The sequence below is a fragment of the Aquarana catesbeiana genome, linkage group LG06 (genome assembly GCF_042186555.1).
Source record: "Aquarana catesbeiana isolate 2022-GZ linkage group LG06, ASM4218655v1, whole genome shotgun sequence".
NCBI lineage: Eukaryota > Metazoa > Chordata > Amphibia > Anura > Ranidae > Aquarana > Aquarana catesbeiana.
The window spans coordinates 389,007,896-389,031,248 of NC_133329.1; positions in this window are offsets into that span (position 1 = coordinate 389,007,896).

The following is a 23,353-nucleotide window of genomic DNA, read 5'->3' on the forward strand; positions in this document are numbered from 1 at the left end:
AACATGTGAGTTTAACCTTTTACTTATCCAATAAAGTTAATGATTTTACACTATATGGAGCCTTTTTTTCCTTCTATGACCATATCTGCAATGCTGTGGGCTGATGTCTGAGTACCTGTCAGTGTGAACATCTTTAGCCTGACCCTGCAGTCTTTGATGTCCCATCTCGGTATAAGGTCTCTGATCCATTGGTCGTGGTTCGAAGCATCATTAACAAACAGTTTTCTCTGATCCTCTGTAACGGGGGATCATGAGTTTCTGGTAAGCGGCCAGTCTGATTTCACGGTGGTGGAGCAAGCACGCTTTTTTTTTTTTTCTTCTCACAGCAAGAATTTGTTTTTTGGAACTTTTTTAAGATACTTTTATATCACTTGGGTGATTTATTTTTTATACATGGACTTTTTATTATCACTTTTAACATTTTATTTTTGGATTGATTATTCATTTGACATGTGTTTTGTATATTATGTATACACTAAAGGGGAACTCTTCACTTAGTTCTAAATATTTGGTTTGGTGATTATGTGTATGATCACCAATCTGTTTCAGCGCGATTCAACCCCCCTTTTTTCTTATTTAATTTCACTGCGTTTGTGTTACATAGATGAATCGCGGCTATAATTGTTATTGTTTATGTATTTCACCGTAACACAGTTATTCCCCTCATTTTTCTTATTTGTGCGCTGACACCCGCCTGCCTATCCGATCTGCCAAGATCCGCTTAAAACAGACGTATGGCAAAACGTTCACCATCCGTCCAATCGGATAGGATGAAAACGGACAGGCTGTCCATTTTCATCTGATCTCCCCATAGAGGAGAGCGGGGCTCTGACAGGTCCGTCTCAGCACAGTGAGCAGAGACGGACCGGTCATCCGCCTGCTCAGCAGGGAGCGCTCTGTTGAGTTAGCAGAGTCCGTCAAAACGGATCTGCCCCGTGTGAAAGGGGCCTTAAAGTGGAGTTCCACCCACTTTTACAACTCTTCAGCATCCCTCACTAAACTGTGCACTGCAAACAAATTGGATATTTTTTAATTTTTTTTTCTCAGCACTTACTGTATATCTGCTGTATTCATTTTTCACTTCCTCCTCCCTGGCCGCGGCCCATCGCATCATTTCCTGTTTGCAATGCCTTCTGGAAAGGGGAAGCAACTTCCTCTGACACTGCCGTTGCTATTGAAACCTGACCTGAAACCTATTACACTGCTTGTGCTGCACTGAGCATGTGCGAGATCTGCAAGGATGAGATCCAGGAAGAAATACAGTCTGGCTTCAGATGCCCACACTTAAGATGGCCACGGCCTGCTGTAAGTTTATAAAATAACAAACTACTGCTATAAACTAACAAAACAGACCTTAGTTTACAGAGTAACTTTACTAGAAAACATTAAGCTTGTGTATTATAGGGGTATTTTTATTTAAAAAGTATAATTTCGGCCGGAACACCCCTTTAAGCTTAACTCCAGGCAGACAACTAAATACACAGATGTAATACATACACTATATTGTCAAAAGTATTGGGACGCCTGCCTTTACACACACATGAACTTTAATGGCATCCCAGTCTTAGTCCTTAGGGTTCAATATTGAGTTGGCCCACCCTTTGCAGCTATAACAGCTTCACCTATTCTGGGAACACTGTCCACAAGGTTTAGGAGTGTGTCTATGGGAATGTTTGACCATTCTTCCAGAAGCGCATTTGTGAGGTCAGACACTGATGTTGGACGAGAAGGCCTGGCTCGCAGTTTCCGCTCTAACTCATCCCAAAGGTGCTCTATCGGGTTAAGGTCAGCACTCTGCAGGCCAGTCAAGTTCCTCCACCCCAAAGTCACTCATCCACGTCTTTGCACTATATATACTATGCTGTGTATTTTATACACCTGACCACTGCACTCTGTATGCACTCTTTATCTTACATTTTCAACAATTGCTGGTTGCTCAGTAGTCACTATCCCAGAGAGCAAGCAATTGAGCTGAAAATTTGAAAATGACTTGCTAAGCTATTGCCAGGCTTCACAAGTTTTTTGCACAATTGCAGCAAGTCCGCATTGCATGACTCCAGATCAACTTTCTTTGCAAACATTCTGCAATTCTGTTGCAAGTTCTGGTTCAGTTATGTTGTGCAATGGTCATCCCACCACAGGGGTCACTGTGACTTGCAGAGCTCTAGCTGTAGACTCACCACTGCAACTTTGCTCTTGCTACAAATTGGAAAACTGTAAACTAGAACTTGTGCTTCAAGTGCTCTGCAACTGTATAACTTGCCAGTGAAAATGTGCAGCAAGTTAAGAAGACTTACAATTCAACACTGCCACAAATTTGTGGCAAGTTATCTTTATTATCTGGGATGTTAAAAGAGAAGAACGTGGTACAGCTTTTTTTATGATTCATACTTACCTAGGTGGATGCAGCATCTGTCCTCCACCGGCTCTAACACTGAGAACCGAGTGATCTCACACCGATCGCTCAGTTCTCACAGCTCCTCGAGCAGAGAGCTGGTGACTGTGAGTCATCGCTCTCTGCTCTGCCCCCTCCTCACTCTATGGAGCACTGAGCTGTGGAGGGGGGGCGGGAGCGGCCGGCTCAGGCTCTCAGCGGTTTGTCATGATCTTGCCCGAGCCCGGACCGGCTCTGTGATGTCATCAGACACCGGACTTCAGCCCGCTGTCTGCTGAAAACAGGTCACAGGAGTGCAGACCAAACTGCACTCCTATGATCCATAGGAGAAGTACAGAATAATGAGCTTTGGCTGTACTTCTCCTTTTAAAGAAGTTCTTCTTCATAGTAGGTTGTGTGCAGAAAACCATGTTTAACGGAAGACTTTCATCTTTTACTAATGTAATCATTGATACATTGTTACCAGGGCCATAGATCATTGTTTTCCCTGGGAGGTTCAGCATACTTCCCAACATTTTGAGATGGGAATGAGGGACACCTACTAACAAATGTATGTAGGCAAAGGACACGCCCCCTGCCATGCCCCCTTAAAGGAGAATTAACCCAAAAAAAGGTTAATTAAATCCACGAGGACTTTTTTTTTACCACTACTATTCCTTTATATTGGCTTTTAAAATGTACAAATGCAGCAATTTAGGTATTGGATGAAAGGTTTAGCGCTGGAAAACACTCTTTGAAAGATAAAAAGTGCATTTTATATACAACTATATAGATAAGACCAAAATGATGGACAAATGAGTGGGAAAGAGGGACAGAGGGACATTGCTCCAAATCAGGGACAGCCCCTCGAAATCAGGGACAGTCCCTCGAAATCAGGGACAGTTGGGAGCTATGGGTTCAGTCCTGGGGGGGGGGGGGTAATTCCTGGGCATACACAGGGGAATAGTTAGGTGGTGTGTGTAGCGCACGGTGGCAATTTGTAGGTGTGGCAAAATCACAGTATGGGGCATCTTAAAACTTGAGCCTACTCACTGTGTACTGGGTCCCGAACTCCAAAAATATTCTCTGTAGCTGTAATCTTTTAAGAGCGTGTTGATATTTTCCATCTGTTCTGCAAAACCTTTGTATAGAAAACTGCAATGCCAGGGGACATACACGGTTTGCATAGCAAAATGTTACATATAGACTTGATAGAAAGACAACAATGTGGTAAGAGAACATCTGGGAGAGGGGGCACCAGTGTGCTTGGCTGTGGGGGAGAGTAACGAGCCGCTAAGTATTAGCTGTGTATAATGAAGCGTCTAATAACGCCGACTTAAATAAAAGAAGGAGAAAAATGAGTATCATTTCATAATTTATCAGCAGCTAATTCAACCCCAGCTGAGAAGAGAGACAGGATCACAGCTCACACAGCGTGCAGTACTGCAATTCACCTGCAGAGAAAGGGAAGTACGTGACTCGGAGCGCGGCGGGGAGACTCAGGATTACACAATCCCCCCTGACTGGATCGCACTGCAGGTAAGTCCAACTGCTGTGCAAGGAGTTTACAAAATCAACATAAATATATCTATATATATATATGTTGTATATATACAGTATCTCACAAAAGTGAGTACACCGCTCACATTTTTGTAAATATTTTATTCTATCTTTTCATGTGACAACGCTGAAGAAATGACACTTTGCTACAATGTAAAGTAGTGAGTGTACAGCTTGTATAACAGTGTAAATTTGCTGTCCTCTCAAAATAACTCAACACACAGCCATTAATGTCTAAACTGCTGGCAACAAAAGTGAGTACACCCCTAAGTGAAAATGTCCAAATTGGGTCCAGTTAGCCATTTTCCCTCCCAGGTGTCGTGTGACTCGTTAGTGTTACAAGGTCTCAAGTGTGAATGGGGAGCAGGTGTGTTAAATTTGGTGTTATCGTTCTCACACTGGTGAAAATATCAAAATTGGGCCCAAATTGTCAATATTTTGTGTGGCCGCCATTATTTTCCAGCACTGCCTTAACCCTCTTGGGCATTGAGTTGACCAGAGCTTCACAGGTTGTCACTGGAGTCCTCTTCCACTTCTCCATGACGACATCACGGAGCTGGAGGATGTTAGAGACCTTGCACTCCTCCACCTTCCGTTTGAGGATGCCCCACAGATGCTCAATAGGGTTTAGGTCTGGAGTCATGCTTGGCCAGTCCATCACCTTAATGACATCGCGGAGGTGGTGGATGTTGGAGACCTCAGCAGGAGGTGGAGTTTCACTAAGAGAAGGGGGATTCCTGTTCTGCCTGATACCCATCAAATGGGCAGAAAATGAGAAACACGTGAACTAAGACCTTCATGGCAGGATCACCAGGCACCAGGATCACCAGGCATTATTTTAGGATGGAATTGGGCTTTAAATTAGATCTAAACCCAGCCGCATCTTATGTAAGCATCAGGGCTCACACACATAGTCACAAGGGGGGCTGTACATTGTGCACGCACATCCAGAACCTCTGTAAAAACATTCCCGTGACCCACAGTTGAGGCATACTGCCATAGACAGCTATTACAAAATGTGCCTGTACGCGGGTATGCGCTAGTACTTGCATAAAATAGACTGAGTGCATTTGAGGAAAAGTTCTGTGTGATCGATTCACTCTAGTAACGGTGTGTACACGTGTACAGCTGCATCTTGTCATAGCTATCTATGGGTGTCTGTATGCGGCATGAATGTCAGGGAACTTTGTGCAGAGGTTCTGGACACTCATGCAGGCTGTGCGACCGTGTGCATAAGACCTATGCATGTTATTAAAGTTCCTAAAGCTGTTTTGAATCTTTATGAATGAGCAGCTACCATTGAAAGTATCCCTGGTGTTCTTGGGTATGGTGCTACCACTTGGTTGGAGGTTCTCCCAGGAGCTTGGTCACCTGGGGGGGAAAAAAAAATAAGAACGTGTGAGTTTGCAATGTCTTTGAGCCAGTTGGTGCACGGTTGAGGACGTGGTGATTTCTAATTATAAACCGTATCATGCAGTTCATGTCATTATTTAGGATTAGTTGAAGGACCGTCATTGATGAATCATTTGGTCAAGTCTTTCACTTTGTCCTTGTCCTTTTAGGAGCAGCCAGTAGCTATATATAAACACTGACATGGGGGGAAAGGGAAGAAGATCAAAACCTTATGTAAGAGGGAGTGGTAGAGGGGCGCTGGAGACAGCTCTTCACAGGTTATCAAAATGTGAACAAAATCTTAACTTGAGCCCAGTTGGCCTGTATTTGGTAGCTGACCACAAAGACTGGGATCCCTACCCCAGGGGAGGACATTCACCCAAGTGTAATAGGTCAAAGAGAACGGCAACTGAAAAATCCTTAGGAATCCAAAGTCTTTATTGGTCAACTGGTTACCTCAAGCATGGCAAAAGACAACCAATGCATTTTTTTGGGGGGGGGGGCACAAGATCCCCCTTCATCAGGGCTGGGCGAAATGGCAGAGTGTTAAATGGACTCAAAAATACTCCTACAGTCAATGCTGGTGTTCACAGTAGAAGTGGCAAGGGCCACTTGGCGCTTGCTTTGACCTATTAACCCCTTCCCCCATTCCCTTTAAACATTTTGAAACACCCAGGTTGTGGGAAGGATCAGCGATCATGTACATCAGCATCAGGGCCGGTGTTACCACTAGGCAAACTAGGCAGCCGCCTAGGGCGTCCTGCTGCCTAGGGCACCTGGCCACTGGTGTACCTACTCTCTTCTCTCTGCAGCAAGCAACTCAGCATCAGCAGGCAGCTACAGCTCCATTTGCACATAGTGTCAGAGACGCAGCAGCGGCAGAAGACTGTGTCTGTGTCCCGACTCCCAAACGAATGGAAGCAAGCAAACATTCATTGAAGGGCACTGGTAGGCTGCATTTGATGGGCGCTGATGAGGCTACATTTGATACATTTGATGGGCACTGGTAAGCTGCATTTGATGGGCTCTGGTGAGGCTGCATTGATGGGCGCTAGTGAGGCTGCACTTGATCGGCGCTGGTGAGGCTGCATTTGATGGGTGCTGGTGAGGCTGCATTGATGGCCGCTGGTAGGCTGCATTGATAGGCGCTGGTAGGCAGCATTTGAGGGGCGCTGGTGAGGCTCCATTGATGGGCGCTGGTAGGCTGAATTTGATGGGCGCTGGTGAGGCTACATTGATGGGCGCTGGTGAGGCTGCATTGATAGGTGCTGGTGAGGCTGCATTGATGGGCGCTGGTGAGGCTGCATTGATAGGTGCTGGTAGGCTGCATTTGATGGGCGCTGGTGAGGCTGTATTTGATGGGCGCTGGTAGGCTGCATTTGAAGGGTGCTGGTGAGGCTGCATTGATGGGCGCTGGTAGGCTACATTGATGGGTGCTGGTAGGCTGCATTTGATGGGCGCTGGTGGGATGCATTTGATGGGCGCTTCATTAAAAAGGTGGGGTATACATGGGCAGCGGAAAGGGGGTGGAGTCAGGGGTGGAGCCAGGGGGGGCGACAAAATTTTGCCTAGGGTGTAAAAAATCCTTGCACCAGCCCTGATCAGCATAGTGGTCACATGATTGGAAGTCATTCCTGCTGCCTACCAATCTTTAGTCTAGGCCGACTTTCTTTGACAGCTTGGTCTTTGATGCAGTGAGTGCACTCTCAGCATATCAACATCAGCCGTTCAGCGATACGTATGTGCGGTGTGTGGTCATTAAAGCTGGCCCTGGGCTGCACATATGTGTTGGGTGGTTGTAAAAGGGTTAACTTTGTGTAAGTTCTGACACAGGCCGAAATAGAGCGTAGACAAGGTAGCAGGAGAACGTGGACAAGGTATCAATGGGTTGGTTAATACACTAACATGAGAGCATATCGTTCAATAACTGTGCCTTATTTTAAGGTTTGGGCTACGCAGATTGCCTCACTGACCACCATTGTCAATAAATTGCTGTAGATCAGTATGTTGCATGCAAAGATCAGATATCAATACGGCTAGGAGAAACGAAAATACAGCCATATGTGCTGAGTTGGATCTAGTCAATTTGATCTGGGGGAGCCGTAAAAAAAAAGTCAGGGAGCACAAGGTCAACACTGTATTTGAGTCACCGACAGTCTGCCACACAGTGTCATGGCCTGGGAAACACTAAAATGTATGAACCACTTCAGCCCCGGAAGGATTTACCCCCTTAATGAACAGGCCATTTTTTTGCAATATGGCACTGCGTTATTTTAACTGACAATTGCGCGGCCATGCGACGCTGTACCCAAACAAGATTGCAGTCCTTTTTTTCCCCACAAATAGAGCTTTCTTTTGGTGGTATTTGATCATCTTTGTGGTTTTTTTTTGCGCTATAAACAAAAAAAGACCGACAATTTTGAAAAAAGTACAAATATTTTTAAATTTTTGCTATAATAAATATCCAAAAAAAACAAACAACTTTCTTCATCAGTTTAGGCCAATATGTATTCTTCTACATATTTTTGGTAAACAAATTGCAATAAGCGTATATGGATTGGTTTGCGCAAGAGTTATCATGTCTACAAACTATGGGATATATTTATGGCACTTTTATTATTAATTTTTTTAGCGGGATGGCAACATTGCGGCGGACAGATCGCACACTTTTGACACTTTTTTTGGGACCAGTGACATTATTACAGTGATCCGAGCTAAAAATAGCCACTGATTGCTGTATAAATGGCCCCTTACATCTGGTGTCCCCATCAGAGTCCTCCCTTACATCAGGTGTCCCCATCAGAGTCCTCCCTTACATCTGGTGTCCCCATCAGAGTCCTCCCTACATCTGGTGTCCCCATCAGAGTCCTCCCTACATCAGGTGTCCCCATCAGAGTCCTCCCTACATCTGGTGTTCCCATCAGAGTCCTCCCTTACATCTGGTGTCCCCATCAGAGTCCTCCCTTACATCTGGTGTCCCCATCAGAGTCCTCCCTACATCTGGTGTCCCCATCAGAGTCCTCCCTACATCAAGTGTCCGCATCAGAGTCCTCCCTACATCTGGTGTCCCCATCAGAGTGAGTCCTCCATACATCAGGTGTCCCCATCAGAGTCCTCCCTACATCTGGTGTCCCCACCAGAGTCCTCCCTACATCAGTTGTCCCCATCAGAGTGCCCAGTTACATGGATTGTCCCAATCAGAGTGGCCCCTTACATCATGGTGTCCCCTTAAGAGTGCCCACCTTACATCAGGTGTCCCCATCAGAGTGCTCCCTTACATCAGGTGCCCACATCAGAGTGCCCAGTTAAATGAACTGTCCCAATCAGAGTGGCCTCTTACATCAGGTACCCCATTACATGGATTGCCCCAATCAAAGTGTCTTCTTACATCAACTGTGTGCATCACAGTGCCCCCTTACATGGATTGCCCCAATCAGAGTGCCCCCTTACATCAGGTGCCCCCATCAGAGTGCCCAGTTACATGGATTGTTCCAATCAGAGTGGCCTCTTTACATCAGATATGCCCAGCACAGTGCCTCCTTACTTGGATTGTCCCAATCAGAGTGCCCCCTTACATCAGGTGCCCCCGTAAGACCAGCTCATGAATCAGTGGATGCACTGTTAGACATTGGGGGGCTCAGCTAAAGACTGGGGGGGTTGCACAGCCCACCTCAGCACCTCCCTAGTCCTGGGCCCGCATGTGTACAAATACTGCAGGATGGAAAATCTGTATGTTTTTTTTTTAAAGCCCCGATGTGCTGTTTGTGTATTAATAAGACATATCTAAAAACACCTGCGAGCTCCGCGTCTTGCGGGTGCAGCTGTGCATGTTTTTCTCCTGCCTCGGTAGTTTTACCAACACAGTAATCAGGTCTAAGCAAGTGGCATTCAATATCAGCTTTCCTAGAGCTTTCTTTGTTGTCAACCTCATATTAAGCGAAACCAGAGATGAAAAAAAAAATGAAATGGAAAAACACCGGGTTACAACCTGTTTCCTGTATGATGTAGGTAACCAGGAGTACACAGTACACTGGCATGTAACCTGTGGTTGCTGAAAATCACAGATGAGAACGGAATATGAGACGGAAAGCTGTTCCCATGCCTCAGCTCCTGCCAGGCTGACTGATAAGATATGCGGAGAGCCATTAATATTTAGGTCTAATTAAAGATTGCTATCTGGATGAATCAGTGTAAGGGTGTGCTGCTAGGGGGTGAGTGGGAAGGGAGAGCGAGGAGACCCCAGCTGCTTGCTGTCTCTGCCGGATGTATCATGTTCATTTAATTCTTTCTGTGTCTCATCTGGTCTAAGAAATGAGGCCTGGGGCAGTACAACTAAAACAAGTTGCACCCGTCTTCTTTATAGCAATGGGGGCTTGTGAGTAGAATGACAGGGGGCTGTGATTCTCATGGGCAGCCTAGAAAAGCTTGGCAGCAGAGCGGGTAAGTGGGTAGCTTTGTGGTATTGCGGTAAAAAAGTTGATTCCCACCAAGGTCACTATCTGCATGGGGTTAGGATTTCCTCTAGGAGTTCCTGGTAACTTAACACTCCATGCTTTTCCTTTAACCTGGTCCTCAAACCTGGTCTAACCTGGTCTAACCTGGTCCTCTAATTGGTCTAACCTTGTCCTCTAAGCTGGTCTAACCTGGCCCTCTAATTTGGTCTAACCTGGTCCTCTAATCTGGTCTAACCTGGTCCTCTAATCTGGTCTAACCTGGTCCTTCAACCTGGTCTAACCTGCTTATGTGCCCTGCAATTCCTAGTCTTTATTGTCAAAGTCTGCAGACACCTAACCATCACATCCAGGGCTGTCCTAAAGAATGGGCACACCTGGGCACTGGCCAGGGGCACTAGCTCCATGATCAGGACCAGGAAAAGGATGGGGCATGTGCTGTGTTGAAAGGGTGCTCTGGCAATTTGGCCGCTCGTGCCAATTTTTTTTTGACAGGAGCAACTGCAATGTCACTCCTGTCAGAAGGAGCAGTGGCTGGCTTCAGCTGGAGAGAGGATTCCGCTTTCTCCTCCCTCCTGCAGGGGGGGGGGAGAGGCAGCACTGAGACTTAGAACTCACCTCAGTCTCAGCGGGGGGAGAGGAAGGAGGATCTGCCTTTATTGCCGGTGATAGGGGGACCTGATGTATGGGGACACTGTGATTGGGGAACCTGATGTAAGGGGACACTGTGATGGGAATGTATGGGAACACTATGATTGGGGAACCAGATGAATAGGGACGCGGTGATGGGCGAACCTGATGTAAGCGGGCACTGTCATGGGGACATCTGATGTTTATAGGCACTGTGATTGGGGAACGTGATGTACAGTATATGGTAGACATGTGCAGTTCGTTTTGTTCCGAATTAAAATTCGGACAAAGTTTTGTTATTCGGAAATTCGAATGTATCCGAATTTCCGAATTAGAATAGTACCGAATTGAAACGAATAAAAAAAATATTCTGACAAAATTCAAATTTGAATCGTTTTCGAATCGTTTTCAAATACTTTTCGAATTCGAAAAGTTTTCAAATAGTTTTTGAATTCGAATAGTTTTCAAATTTGAATAGTTTTCCAATTTCCAAAGAGAATTAAATAGAATAGAAAATAGGAATAGAGTTAAAAAAACAATTCTATTGTATTCCTTTATTTTCTAGTATATTTTATTCTTTTTGGAAATTGGAAAACTTTTCAAATTCGAAAACCATTTGTTTTGAACAGTTTCCAAATTCGATTCGAAAACTTTTTTGAATTGATTCGAAAGCGAATAAACGAAATGAATTCCAAAAACGAATTAAATGAATGAAGCAAATTTAACTTAACAAATTTATGTACAGTAAATAACGAAACGAAACAAATTTTTTCGTTCTGCACATGTCTAGTATATGGGCACTGTGATGGGGGAACCTGATGTATATGAGGACTGTGATAGGCGAACATGATGTAAGGGGGCACTGTGATAGGGACAACTGATGCAGGCTGGTAGGGGCCCCAGTACATTACTTTGCCCAGGGGAACATGATGCTATTAAGATGGTAGCAATCACACCTGCATGAACTTGGTGGGCATTCTATTGCAAAACCAATAACTTAACAGACTCCACTTTCCTAGTAAGGCTTTCCACAAGACTTTGGAGTGAGTCCGGGGATATTTGTGCTCATTCCACCTACAGAATATTTGTGAGGTCAGGTACTGATGCAAGATGTCTTGCTTATTCCCAAAGGTGAACAATTAGGACTGAGGTCAAGGCTTCATGTAGGCCCCTTTAGTTCCTCCACACCAAACTCCTCAAACCAACTCTTTATAGAAATGCTGGAACACAGAAGGGTCTTACCCAACCAGTTGCCAAAAAGTTGGAGGCCCGCAATTGTCTACATGCCTTTGTGGGTGGGTGCAGCGTGGGGTGGCAATAACACACACTCAGTCCAGATGCAATTGAAAGAATTTGTGTTGAAGTAAAAGTAAAACAGAAGGAAGCCCAACCAGGAACACTCATGGATGACAGCAGCGTGCAGTGGAACAGATTTCTGCTGAGCTGACAGCATCTATCTTGAGGGGCGGAATACGGCCTGGCTGGTCCGAGCCTAAGTGGGGAGGTTTCCAGGAAGAGTGATGGATCCCTATGTTTTCCCTACTCGTCTGGAACCTTTCCCTGTCGCTAATACTGTCTCTAATAGAGGGGTACCCTGTCCCTACACTATCCACATGCTAAATGCGTGCCAAACCCAGGAGCCAGGATCTTAAATAGACTCTGCCTGACCCAAGATGGCCATCAGAGTCACATGGGCTGTCAGCATCCAACCAGATCCCTGCCCAAGTGACCCACAAAACCGTAGAGGAACCATGCTCCTCCTGACTTCCTCTGCACTGACACTGCAGTCCAGCGCCACCTGTAGTGGATAAAATAGTACGCTATAGTACTAATAATACTCTTCACTGGAAATACCTGAACTCAGTAATTTGGAGGGGTGTCCACATAGTTTGGTAATATACATAGTTTGGGTGTTATGTTCAGGTGTCTACAAACCTTTGCCCATATGGTATACCTACCAGTGGCTTCAGCCCCAGAAAATTGGATGGATCTTGGAGTGCAGCCATTTCTTCAGTGTTAGCCCCAGAAAATTGCCATAGCGTATGTGGTGGTGGGTGGGGATCTGGCCGGAGTTCCACTTAAAGCCACTGGAGAAATTACGCCCTCTTATTCTGTGCACTCAATTAACCCATCTGCAGCTAAGCTGTTCTTAAGGCTCTCAGGAAGAATGGAGAGACATTAAATAGATGCCCAGATTTAATGACTTAACACTGAATAACAAAATAATTAATATCTGGGAACGCACAATACATACTGATTTAATTATAGGGGAGTGCTGAGCTGGGCAAAACGAATCGCTGAATAAACTGCTCCATAGCAACTTCAGAGATGTGAAATGAAGAAATAAACAGAACTCAGAAAGGATCATTTATAACCCGCAGGCACTGCAGGGAGCGTCATCGTCTTATCCAATGAAGGTGCTAGTCTAACGCACCTACAATTAGCAGCACTGGACTTACAGGGATAAACTTTATAAAATGAGGATTTCAATAAATAGTATTATAAATAGTGTACTTCTCTTGTGCACATACAGGCTCTTGAAGTAACCAACTGAGAAAGAAATTCATCAGGTGTGTCCAATGTTTGTACAGTATCTTTGTCTAAGGAAAGATTGCCTTCCATACAGAGGATCCCAGTGCAGGACAGGCCAGTAATATACAAAGTTTTTATGTTTACATCAAAGGGGGCTAATGTTAAGGTTTGGGGTAATTTGAAGGTTGGCGTTATAGGGAGGGTTAGGGTTATGGTTTGGGTTATTTGTAGGGTTAGTGTAAAGGTTGGAATTGTAGGAAGGGTTAGGAAAGGTTATTGTTAAGGTTGGGGTTAGAAGGAAGGGGTAGTGTTCAGGAAGAGGTTATTATGGAGGGTTAGGCCTATAGATAGAGCCAGTGCTAAGGCTGGGGTTAGAGGAGGGATAGTGTTAAGGTTGAAATTAAAGGGCTAATTAGTGCTAAGGTCAGGGCTATAGAGAGGGTTGGCGTTATAATGTTGGAATTAGTGTTAAGGATATAGCAAGGGTTAGTGTTAATGTTGGGGTCTAAAAGGAGGGTTAGTTTTAAGGCAGAGGGTATATGGAGGGTTAGGGCTATAGATAGGCCTAACCCCCCCCCCACCGCTGCCACTGATTCCACCCCCCTCACCACCACCACTGTCACTAATCCCACCCCCTCACCCCCACCGCTGTCACTAATCCCACCCGCTCACCCCCACCGCTTTCACTGATCCCACCCCCTCACCACCACCACTGTCACTAATCTCACCCCCTCACCCCCACCGCTGTCACTAATCCCACCCCCTCACCCCCACCGCTGTCACTAATCCCACCCCCTCACCCCCACCGCTGTCACTAATCCCACCCCCCTCACCACCACCACTGTCAGATTCCACCCCCTCACCGCTGTCACTGATCCCACCCCACTCACCCCCACCACCACTGCCACTGATCCCAAACCCTCACCACCACCACTGCCACTGATCCCACCCCCTCACCACCACTCCTGCCAGTGATGCCACCCCCCTCACCACCACCACTGTCACTGATCCCACCCCCTCACCACCACTGCTGTCACTGATCCCACCCCCTCACCACCACTGCTGTCACTGATCCCACCCCCTCACCACCACTGCTGTTACTGATACCACCCCCTCACCACCACTGTCACTGATCCCACCCCCTCACCACCACCACTGTCACTGATTCCACCCCCCTCACTGCTGTCACTGATCCCACCCCCTCACCACCACCGCTGTCAGTGATCCCACCCCCTCACCACCACCGCTGTCAGTGATCCCACCCCCTCACCACCACTGCTGTCACTAATCCCACCCCCACTTACCACCACCACTGTCATTGATCCCACCCCCCTCATCACCACCACCACTGCTGCTACTGATTCCACCCCCTCACCACTGGCACTGATCCCACCCCCTCATCACCACCAACACCGCTGTCACTGATTCCACCCCCCTCACCACTGCCACTGATCCCACCCCACTCACCCCCACCTCTGTCACTGATCCCACCCCACTCACCCCCACCACCACCACCACTGTCACTAATTCCCCCCCCCTCACCACTGTCACCGATCCCACCCCCTCACCACCACTGCCACTGATTCCACCCCCCTCACCACCACCACTGTCACTGATCCCACCCCTGTCACCACCACCACTGCTGTCACTGATTCTACCCCCCTCACCACTGCCACTAATCCCACCACCCTCACCACCTCCACCCACCGCAGTCACTGATCCCACCCCCCTCACCACCACAGCTGTCACTGATCCCACCCCTCTCACCACCACCACCACTGCTGCCACTGATTCCACCCCCCCTCACCACCACCACTGCCACTGATTCCACCCCCCTCACCACCACCACTGTCACTGATTCCACCCCCATCACCACCACCACCACCACTACTGTCACTGATTCTACCCCCCTCACCACTGCCACTAATCACACCCCCCCTCACCACCTCCACCCACCACAGTCACTGATCCCACCCCCCTCACCACCACAGCTGTCACTGATCCAACCCCTCTCACCACCACCACCACTGCTGCCACTGATTCCACCCCCCTCACTACTACCACTGATCCCACCCCCCTCACCACCACCACCACCGCTGCCACTGATCCCATCCCACCATCACTGCCACTTCTCCCATCCCACCACCACCGATGCCACTCATCCTAACCCCATGCTCCGGGGGGGCCCATGCCTCACCCCAATACACCTGGATAGGAGGGGCGGTATATAGAGGAACCCAGCCCCTCCATTTTCCTCCTGCAGCTGTTAAAAGCCTACTTCTCCTCTCCCTTCCACATGCAGTGGCTGCAGGAAGAAAATGGAAGGGATCGGTTGCTCTATATGCCGCCCCTCCTATCCAGGTGTACAGGGGTGACGCATGAGCCCCCTGAAGCAGGGGGTTGGGTCACCTCAGGGGTCGGGGGGGGCCCTTCATGGTTTCTTGCACCAGGGCCCTGAAGGTTCTAGTTATGCCTCTGCTCTAAAGCATGTACATCTGAGTGGTATTTTGCTTTTTATGGGGATCTAATGTTGCTGGGGGGTGGTGTTTATGTTGCCGGAGGTCAATTGCTGCTGGAAGGGATCTACTGTTTAGTCAGGGGCCTATTGTTGCTGGCTGCTTGAAAGTTTATTGATGCTGGCTGCTGGAATATCTGTTGTTGCTGCGAGGGGGTCTATTTTTGCTGGGGGGGGGGGGTATTATGCTGTGGGGGATCTATTGTTGCTGGGCGGGGTCTATTGCTGCTGGCTGCAGGTGATCTATTTTATTGCTTTTCTTGTTATCATTAACAAATCCTTACAAATTGCTTAGCACCACAAAATGATACTTGGCCCCATATTCTCTAAAAGGGGTGGTACTGGGAGGTGGGTAGGGGGTGGAGCCAGAGGACGGTGCTCAGAGGTGGGTAAGAGTGGAGATGAGAAGTGACTCAGTAGGGGGGAATTCCTGCACCTATTCTGTTTGAAAAAAAGAGCCCTGCTGGTATCAAATGTACTGAAAGTATTTGTAAGGTCGATCTTTTGGACGAGGTTGAGGTGAGTGTAATGATCTGCTGCATGCTTACCTCCAGTGTAAGCAAGACATAATCCTTAGTTCCACATATGTCTATAGGGACTGATAACCAACCAGTGGTGGAAGAGCAAGCAATAGGCAGAAGCATGTTGAAAGCACATCATTACATTCTCCTTAGCCTTTACCTTCCTAAAGTTCTTCCTTAACCACTTCGGCCCCGGAAGATTTTACCCCCTTCCTGACCAGAGCACTTTTTGTGATTCGGCACTGCGTCGCTTTAACTGACAATTGCACGGTCGTGCGACGTTGTACCCAAACAAAATTGACGTCCTTTTTTTCCCCACAAATAGAGCTTTCTTTTGGTGGTACTTGATCACCTCTGCGGTTTTTATTTTTTGCGCTATAAACAAAAAAAGAGCAAAATTTTGAAAAAAAGCAATATTTTTAACTTTTTGCTATAATAAATATCCCCCAAAAATATATATAAAAAAACGATTTTTTTCCTCAGTTTAGGCCGATATGTATTCTTCTACATATTTTTGCTAAAAAGAATGGCAATAAGCATATATTGGTTGGTTTGCGCAAAAGTTATAGCGTCTACAAAATAGGGGATAGTTTTATGGCATTTTTATTATTAATTTTCTTTTATTAGTAATGACGGCGATCTGCGATTTTTATCGTGACTGCGACATTATGGCGGACACATTTTTGACACTATTTTGGGACCATTGTCATTTATACAGCGATCAGTGCTATAAAACTGCATTGATTACTGTGTAAATGACACTGGCAGGGAAGGGGTTAACCACTAGGGGGCGATCAAGGGGTTAAGTGTGTCCTAGGGAGTGATTCTTACTGTGGGGGGGGGGGGATGGGCTTCAACTCACATTACAACAATCACCACTCCCGATGACAGGGAACAGTGATCTCTGTCATGTCACAAGGCAGAATGGGGAAATGCCTTGTTTACGTAGGTACTTCCCCATTCTGCGGCTCCATCACACGATCGCTGGAGAGCGGCGGACGTCGTGTCTACCGGTCCCACGGGCACAGTCACGCTGTACGCGGCGCGCGTGTGCGCCTGCTAGCCCCTCCAATTAAAGGGGATGTACAGGTACGCCCATTTGCCCAGCGCTGCCATTGTGCCGACATATATCGGCGTGCAGCATTCGGCAAGTGGTTAAGAACCTTGAAAACTTTGAAGCTAAAAATGATGATGTGACCTTCTAAGTCTGATGAGTCTGAGCGCCCACCATTGCGTCTGCTGGATGTAACCCAACAACATCCAAAATATGGTCGGGAACCACTCCTTTTTTAATATCTGCATTTCCACACTAAAGGTTGAGATTTAAAGTCCCCTTTCCTGCACACGGCCTTGAGAGCATTGTCTCCGATGGATGAATTTTATATTTATGAGTGCGCGATGATATAGGCAAAGATTTGATATATAATTCTGCTATAACTTTCTCCAGATGAGAACTGGGAAAGTTTTACTACCCGGTGACAGTTAGGAAATTCTCGTTACAGCATAGAAATCGCATGCCTGCATTAATGCCGGGGAACAATGGAACATGTAATTGCGATGGCAAGAAACTATTTTTAGGAGTGCAGAAGACAAGTGGTGAAATGTAAGATACCGTACGGCACCCAAGATGTATTTTGGGAATCTTTGGGGAAAAAAGAGCGTAGTTGAAGCAGATATGTTTATCTTTTCATCCCGTCTGTTCAATATCTGAACAGATGCTTACATCCCATGAAAAGAGTGTACCCCTCCCCCCTATATACTTTCCAGTTACGGGAGAATTTAAATCCAGGTTTAACTAAGTTTTCAAGGTTTTCTGCTTTATATTGGTGTCAGAACATGCCTGGAGGAAAAATGTCCTAAATTTTCAAAATAGCGCAAGTGAATCTGCATAAGTGCCCAACATAATGCAAATATACTGTAGCATCCGGATGTTTAGGCAGGGTTGCTGGTAAATTTGCCTGCTAAGTGTTGTTGTCTTGGCCAATTGATAGGAGATCAATTGATTCCACCCTAATTCTGGAATTGCTGCACTTCTCTCTTCTGTCACTAGATGGCGGGGATATCTGGTGGCATTTAATAAGACAAGGGCATTGTAAGGACAGATTAGGAATAGATGGGGTGTCTCAGCCAATGGGCAGGGGTTTTCTTGGTTCCCTTGGCCTGATGGGAGAATCTATTTATTTGGGTGAGGTCAGGTGATCGGGGTTCTGTGCCACCTGGACGGCTGTCTGGAAGGACGTGTGTTGTATTGCCCCGGGCTGCTAGGTCAGAGCCTGAGGCCTATCCCGGGGACACCTCGCTGCTAGGCTGTCTGAGGGCCTATCCAGAAGCAAGAGGGCAGCGCAGGGTTGGGGTAAAGAAATTGATTGCTAGCTCTGTTTTGCAGCTGAAATACAGTGGAGCAGAAGACTACACAGCAAGATTATTCCAATGTCTGATATCTCAGTATCTATACCATAAGGTGTGCACAGCCTATTGGATTAGGGTGTGCACCCCAAAGCTCAAACACATATGCATGTATGTGCATATATACTGAGGGTGTCGTTAAGGCAGTGGCCGGTGTCAGTACTTTTTTTATTTTTATTATCATTATTTTTATAATTTTTTTTTTTTTACAATTTTTTTTTATAATTTTTTTTTTTTTTTTTTTACAATAATTTTTTTTATAATTTTTTTTTTTACAATTTTTTTAGGAGCCCCATTAGGGGGCTTTAGTGAAATATCAGGGGTCTAAACAACAGGAATCTGCACCACACCGGATGATTAGGGTGTGCCCAGGCACACCTGGCACACCCGGTGCGCACGGCTATGATATACTTTTACATAGAAAACGTTGGTTTTGGGTAAAATGTGAAAGGTTTGCAACCTTGGGAAGGGTTGGGAGCTTTTTATTGCTGTCTGTGGCATCACTGAGGAGATTCACTTTCTTTATTTTGTTCTGGTCACCATTGTCTCCGGGACAGGAAGTGATGGGAAATCCAAAATGTTATAGGAGTCATGGAGGAATCTTCCAATGGGCACACACCTATTCCAGTGACAGCTCTAGAAGGGTGGAGTTCCCCTGACTTTGGATGGGTTTCTTTTCACCTCCTGTCTCAGCAGTTAGACATTGATTGTCCATGTAAGTCCAGAAAACACACAGTGTAATCAATGTACATGTGCACCCTAAAAAACAAAAAGTCCCAAATGAAACTCTGTGATGAGTGAGAAAGAAACCCAAAGGATAGCCAATGTGACACCAAGGAAATATCCACATCAGAGGCCTACCAGAGTGCCAATGACTCCCTTATTCAGGGTAGTCAGAGAACGCTCAATCAAATGGCAAGAGGCTGCAGCAGGGGGCTGATCTGTGTCAGACATTTGTAAATGTAGACAAGAATTGCAAAGGCACTAGGATTTACATTACTGTCTTCTTTGGGCTGGCTTCTCAGTTTATGCTGAGCCTGGACGATGCCTGAAAAAATATGTCTCCATCCTTCTGGATAGAAAGGTAGATAAGGGCATTCTCAGGAGGAGTACTGTGATCCCTTTAAGAGGTAATAAATACCTGGAAGTGTTATACTGACAGATTATTTATCGTGACGCAAAGGTCAGTTTTGATTCATATTGGGGGGGGGGGGGGAGCAAAGTTTAATGTTGGGGGGGGGGCATGGCCCCCTCTGGCCCCCAGTGACGCCACTGTTCATATAGCCATTCAGAGAAACCACAACATTTTCATAAAGGGCTTGTTAAAGGTTGACTTTTTTTTTTTTTACAGGGAGTGGGTACCTTTTTTGTCAGGTGCCCGCTCTCAGTTCCACTTAATTCTTACTTAAGTGAGAATGACGTCTGCTTGGACCCACCCCCTGATCAACGCCAATTTGAAAGATAGTGAGGAGGGATCATGTTGCCTCCTCACCGCCTGCTTTAACCATTAAAGGTCCGCCCTATAGCAGTAAACTGCTACAGGGCGGCACCTCTGCGCCGACTCACATATATATATACAGGATCCGGCTCTTCCGGGTAGGTGGGGCTCATGCGCGACGCCGCCAGTTCGCTACCACTATGATCAAACACAGCTGGAGCCGAGCCGTGGGTACTGTGGACTCGATGTCCGCCGCCACCTGCCGATCATCGAGCAGAGAGGCAGGACGGCGGTCTGCCTATGTAAACAAGGCAGATCCCCGTTCTGACAGGAGGGAAGGCATGGATCTTGTGTCCCTGCAAAGCATGGAATAAATTCCATCTCTTCCCCTAGTAAAAGCACCTCACACAGTACACATAAACACTGGTTAGGCACACAGTTAACTCTTTGATCGCCCCTGATGTTTAACCCCTTTCCAGCCAGTGTCATTAGTACAGTGACAGTGCATATTTTTTAGCCTTGATCACTGTATTAGTGTCATTTGTTCCCAAAAAAGTGTCCGTTAGTGTCCGAATGTCCACCGCAATATGGCAGTCCCGCTATAAGCTGATCGTCGTCATTACTAGTAAAAAATAAATAAATAGATAAAAATATCCCATATTTTGTGGAGGCTATAACTTTTGCACAAACTAATCAATATACGCTTATTGATTTTTTTTTTTTTTTTATTTTTTTATAGAAAAGCTATGTAGCAGAATACATATTGGCCTAAATTGATGAAGAAATTTGATTTTTTATTTAATATGTTTTATAGCAGAAAATAAAAAATATGTTTTTTTGTTTTTTGGGTTTTTTTTGTTTATAGTGCAAAAATCTGCAGAGGTGATCAAATACCACCAGAAGAAAGCTCTATTTGTGGAAAGAAAATGACGTCAATTTAATTTGTGTACAGCGTTGCATGACCGCATAATTGTCAGTTAAAGTAACGCAGCGCCATATCGCAAAAAATGGCCTGGGAATGAAGGGGGGTAAACCTTCCGGAGGACTCCTCCCCCCCTTCACACAGCATACAGGAACAGAGCTGAGTCTGTCAATCAGCTGGAGCTCCCTCCCCTGTCACCATTTTTCTCTTGGTGTCAGGAAAACTTGTCAGAAGTGACTCATGCTGATAGCAGAGGAAGCAGCAGACAGAAATTACACTTAGGGGTTATTTTCTAAAGGCAAATAGACTGTTTCCCTCTGAAGTGCAGTTACTCCGGAGCTTAGTAAATGAGGTAAAGCTTCACTTTGCAAAGAATACCCAATCACATGCAAGGAAAATAAAAAAACAACATTTTTACTTGCACATGATTGGATGATGAGAGTCAGCAGAGCTTCTGCTCATTTAGAGTAGATAGATGCAGAGTGCAACTGCACTTTGCAAAGTGCAAAGTTTATCTGTCTTTAGTAAATCAACCCCCTTGTGCTCTGGATTGAGACAAGTACACATCATAGAAGGATATGCTTTGTTCATATTTCCTGTCTGAGGTTTACAATCAGTTTAAGGTTCCTCTCAACCTGGCATATATAAACTCAAGTGATAGATTAGGTGACACTAAGATATGCGGCACCTCATCCCTATTGAATGAAAAGTAGCAGCAATAGGATGATTGGGATAATAACAGTGCCCGTAATTGACAAGAATACATTTGTATAAAAATAGAAAGTTTATTCATAAAATAACAACATATATCGGGTTCAGTAAAAAATCAGAATATGATACACATCACATTGAGTCACTGGTGCCCATATATAGAAGGTGATCAGTACTTCATGTTATATCCCAACACGTTTCACCAACATTGGCTTCATCAGGGGATTTATAAGGACCACCGATTCTCTTAAAGCTCTATTAAGGATAGAAACATATATATAATCAATAATTGTTCATACATTTACAGCGTATTTAATGTATACATATCATGGCTTGTTCTGTCCATTCCCCTATCGAACTCACCCAGAGAGACATCAAGAAGGTCACCAAGCAAGTCCACAAATTTGGAGGGGAGGCTCACAGGGGATACATGGGGACCAGGCTACGGGAATATAATAATAGGCAGAATGACATTCAAATTCACATAAAGTGCTGGACATAGACAATATATGTCCAATTTGTAGGCTAACATAGGCCCCCACTATACTTATAATACTCTGACATAGACACGGATTAATGCAGGGGCGCCAGCAGCTAGCTGCAATCATGCATACATGGTGCTGCCATATACTGACCATAGCTCCTAACTGTCCCTGATTTCCAGGGACTGTCCCTGATTTGGAGCAATGTCTCTCTGTCCCTCTTTCCCCCTCATTTGTCCCTCATTTTGGTCTGATCTATATAGTTGTATATAAAATGCACTTTTTATCTTTCAAAAAGTGTTTCCCAGCGCTAAACCTTTCATCTGATTTCTAAATTGCTGCATTTGTACATTTAAATCACCAATATAAAGGATTAGTACTGGTAAAAAAAAGCCCTTGTGGATTTAATTAACTTTTTTTTTTGGTTAATTCTCCTTTAAGTATTGCATGCAATAGAAGTGAATGCGGAACAAATTATCTTCGTTTCCATTGACTTCTATGGGGAAACTCGCTTTGATATGCAAGTGCTTTGGATTACAAGCATTCTCCTGGAAGGGATTATGCTCGTAATCCAAGGTTCCACTGTAGTGGTAAAAAAAAGCACTTGTGGGTTTAACCAATCATTTTTTTTTTGTATAATTCTCCTTTAAGGGGGTGTGGCAGGGGGCGTGCCCTATGCCTACATACATTTGCTAGTAGGTGCCCCCCATTCCCATCTCAAAATATTGGGAGGTATGACTGACCACTGTCAAAACCAACTGCCTCACCCATAACATCACTGCAGGAGGGTCCTGCCTAAAAGAGGCCTAGCACCTGATGACACTGTCTGCTGTAACCAGACACTATTTTACCACAAAGCCTCCTAGTGGCAGAATAGCTAACTGCACCTGCCTACACATTCGATCACCGCCCTACCGTGCCACAACCACATGCCTTGCACATGGTTGCCCCATTTACTTTAACAGGTCAAGCTCGGCAAGCGCTATGCCCACTGACGGGGGGGTATAATTCCAGCTGCGTACACAAAACAGAGCATTGGCCATGGCATGTGTACACCTACAGCCACTGTCTCTGCAGCTAAAAGGGGAAGCAGTTGGGGGGGGGGGATAAAAACATGGCTCAACTGCGAGTGGGAATGAGCCCTTACAACCCCCTGGCAGCCCGTGTGAACGAGCCCGAAAAGCTTATTTGGCATTTTTTTTGGTTAAGTAAAACTGTTTTGCAAAGCCAGAGTTTCTTGGTGGGAAATGTTTGGGAAATATATGCGTGCAAGCTGAAGTCGGTTCATCCCGAAGCCGATATCTCCGTCCTGAAATGGGAATCAATGTCCTCTGGACTCGACGGCCTGCCCCAAACAGCCATTGATCTGATTTGCGCGGCGTTCGCAGAACATTGATCTCGCCCGGCCGCAGACACATC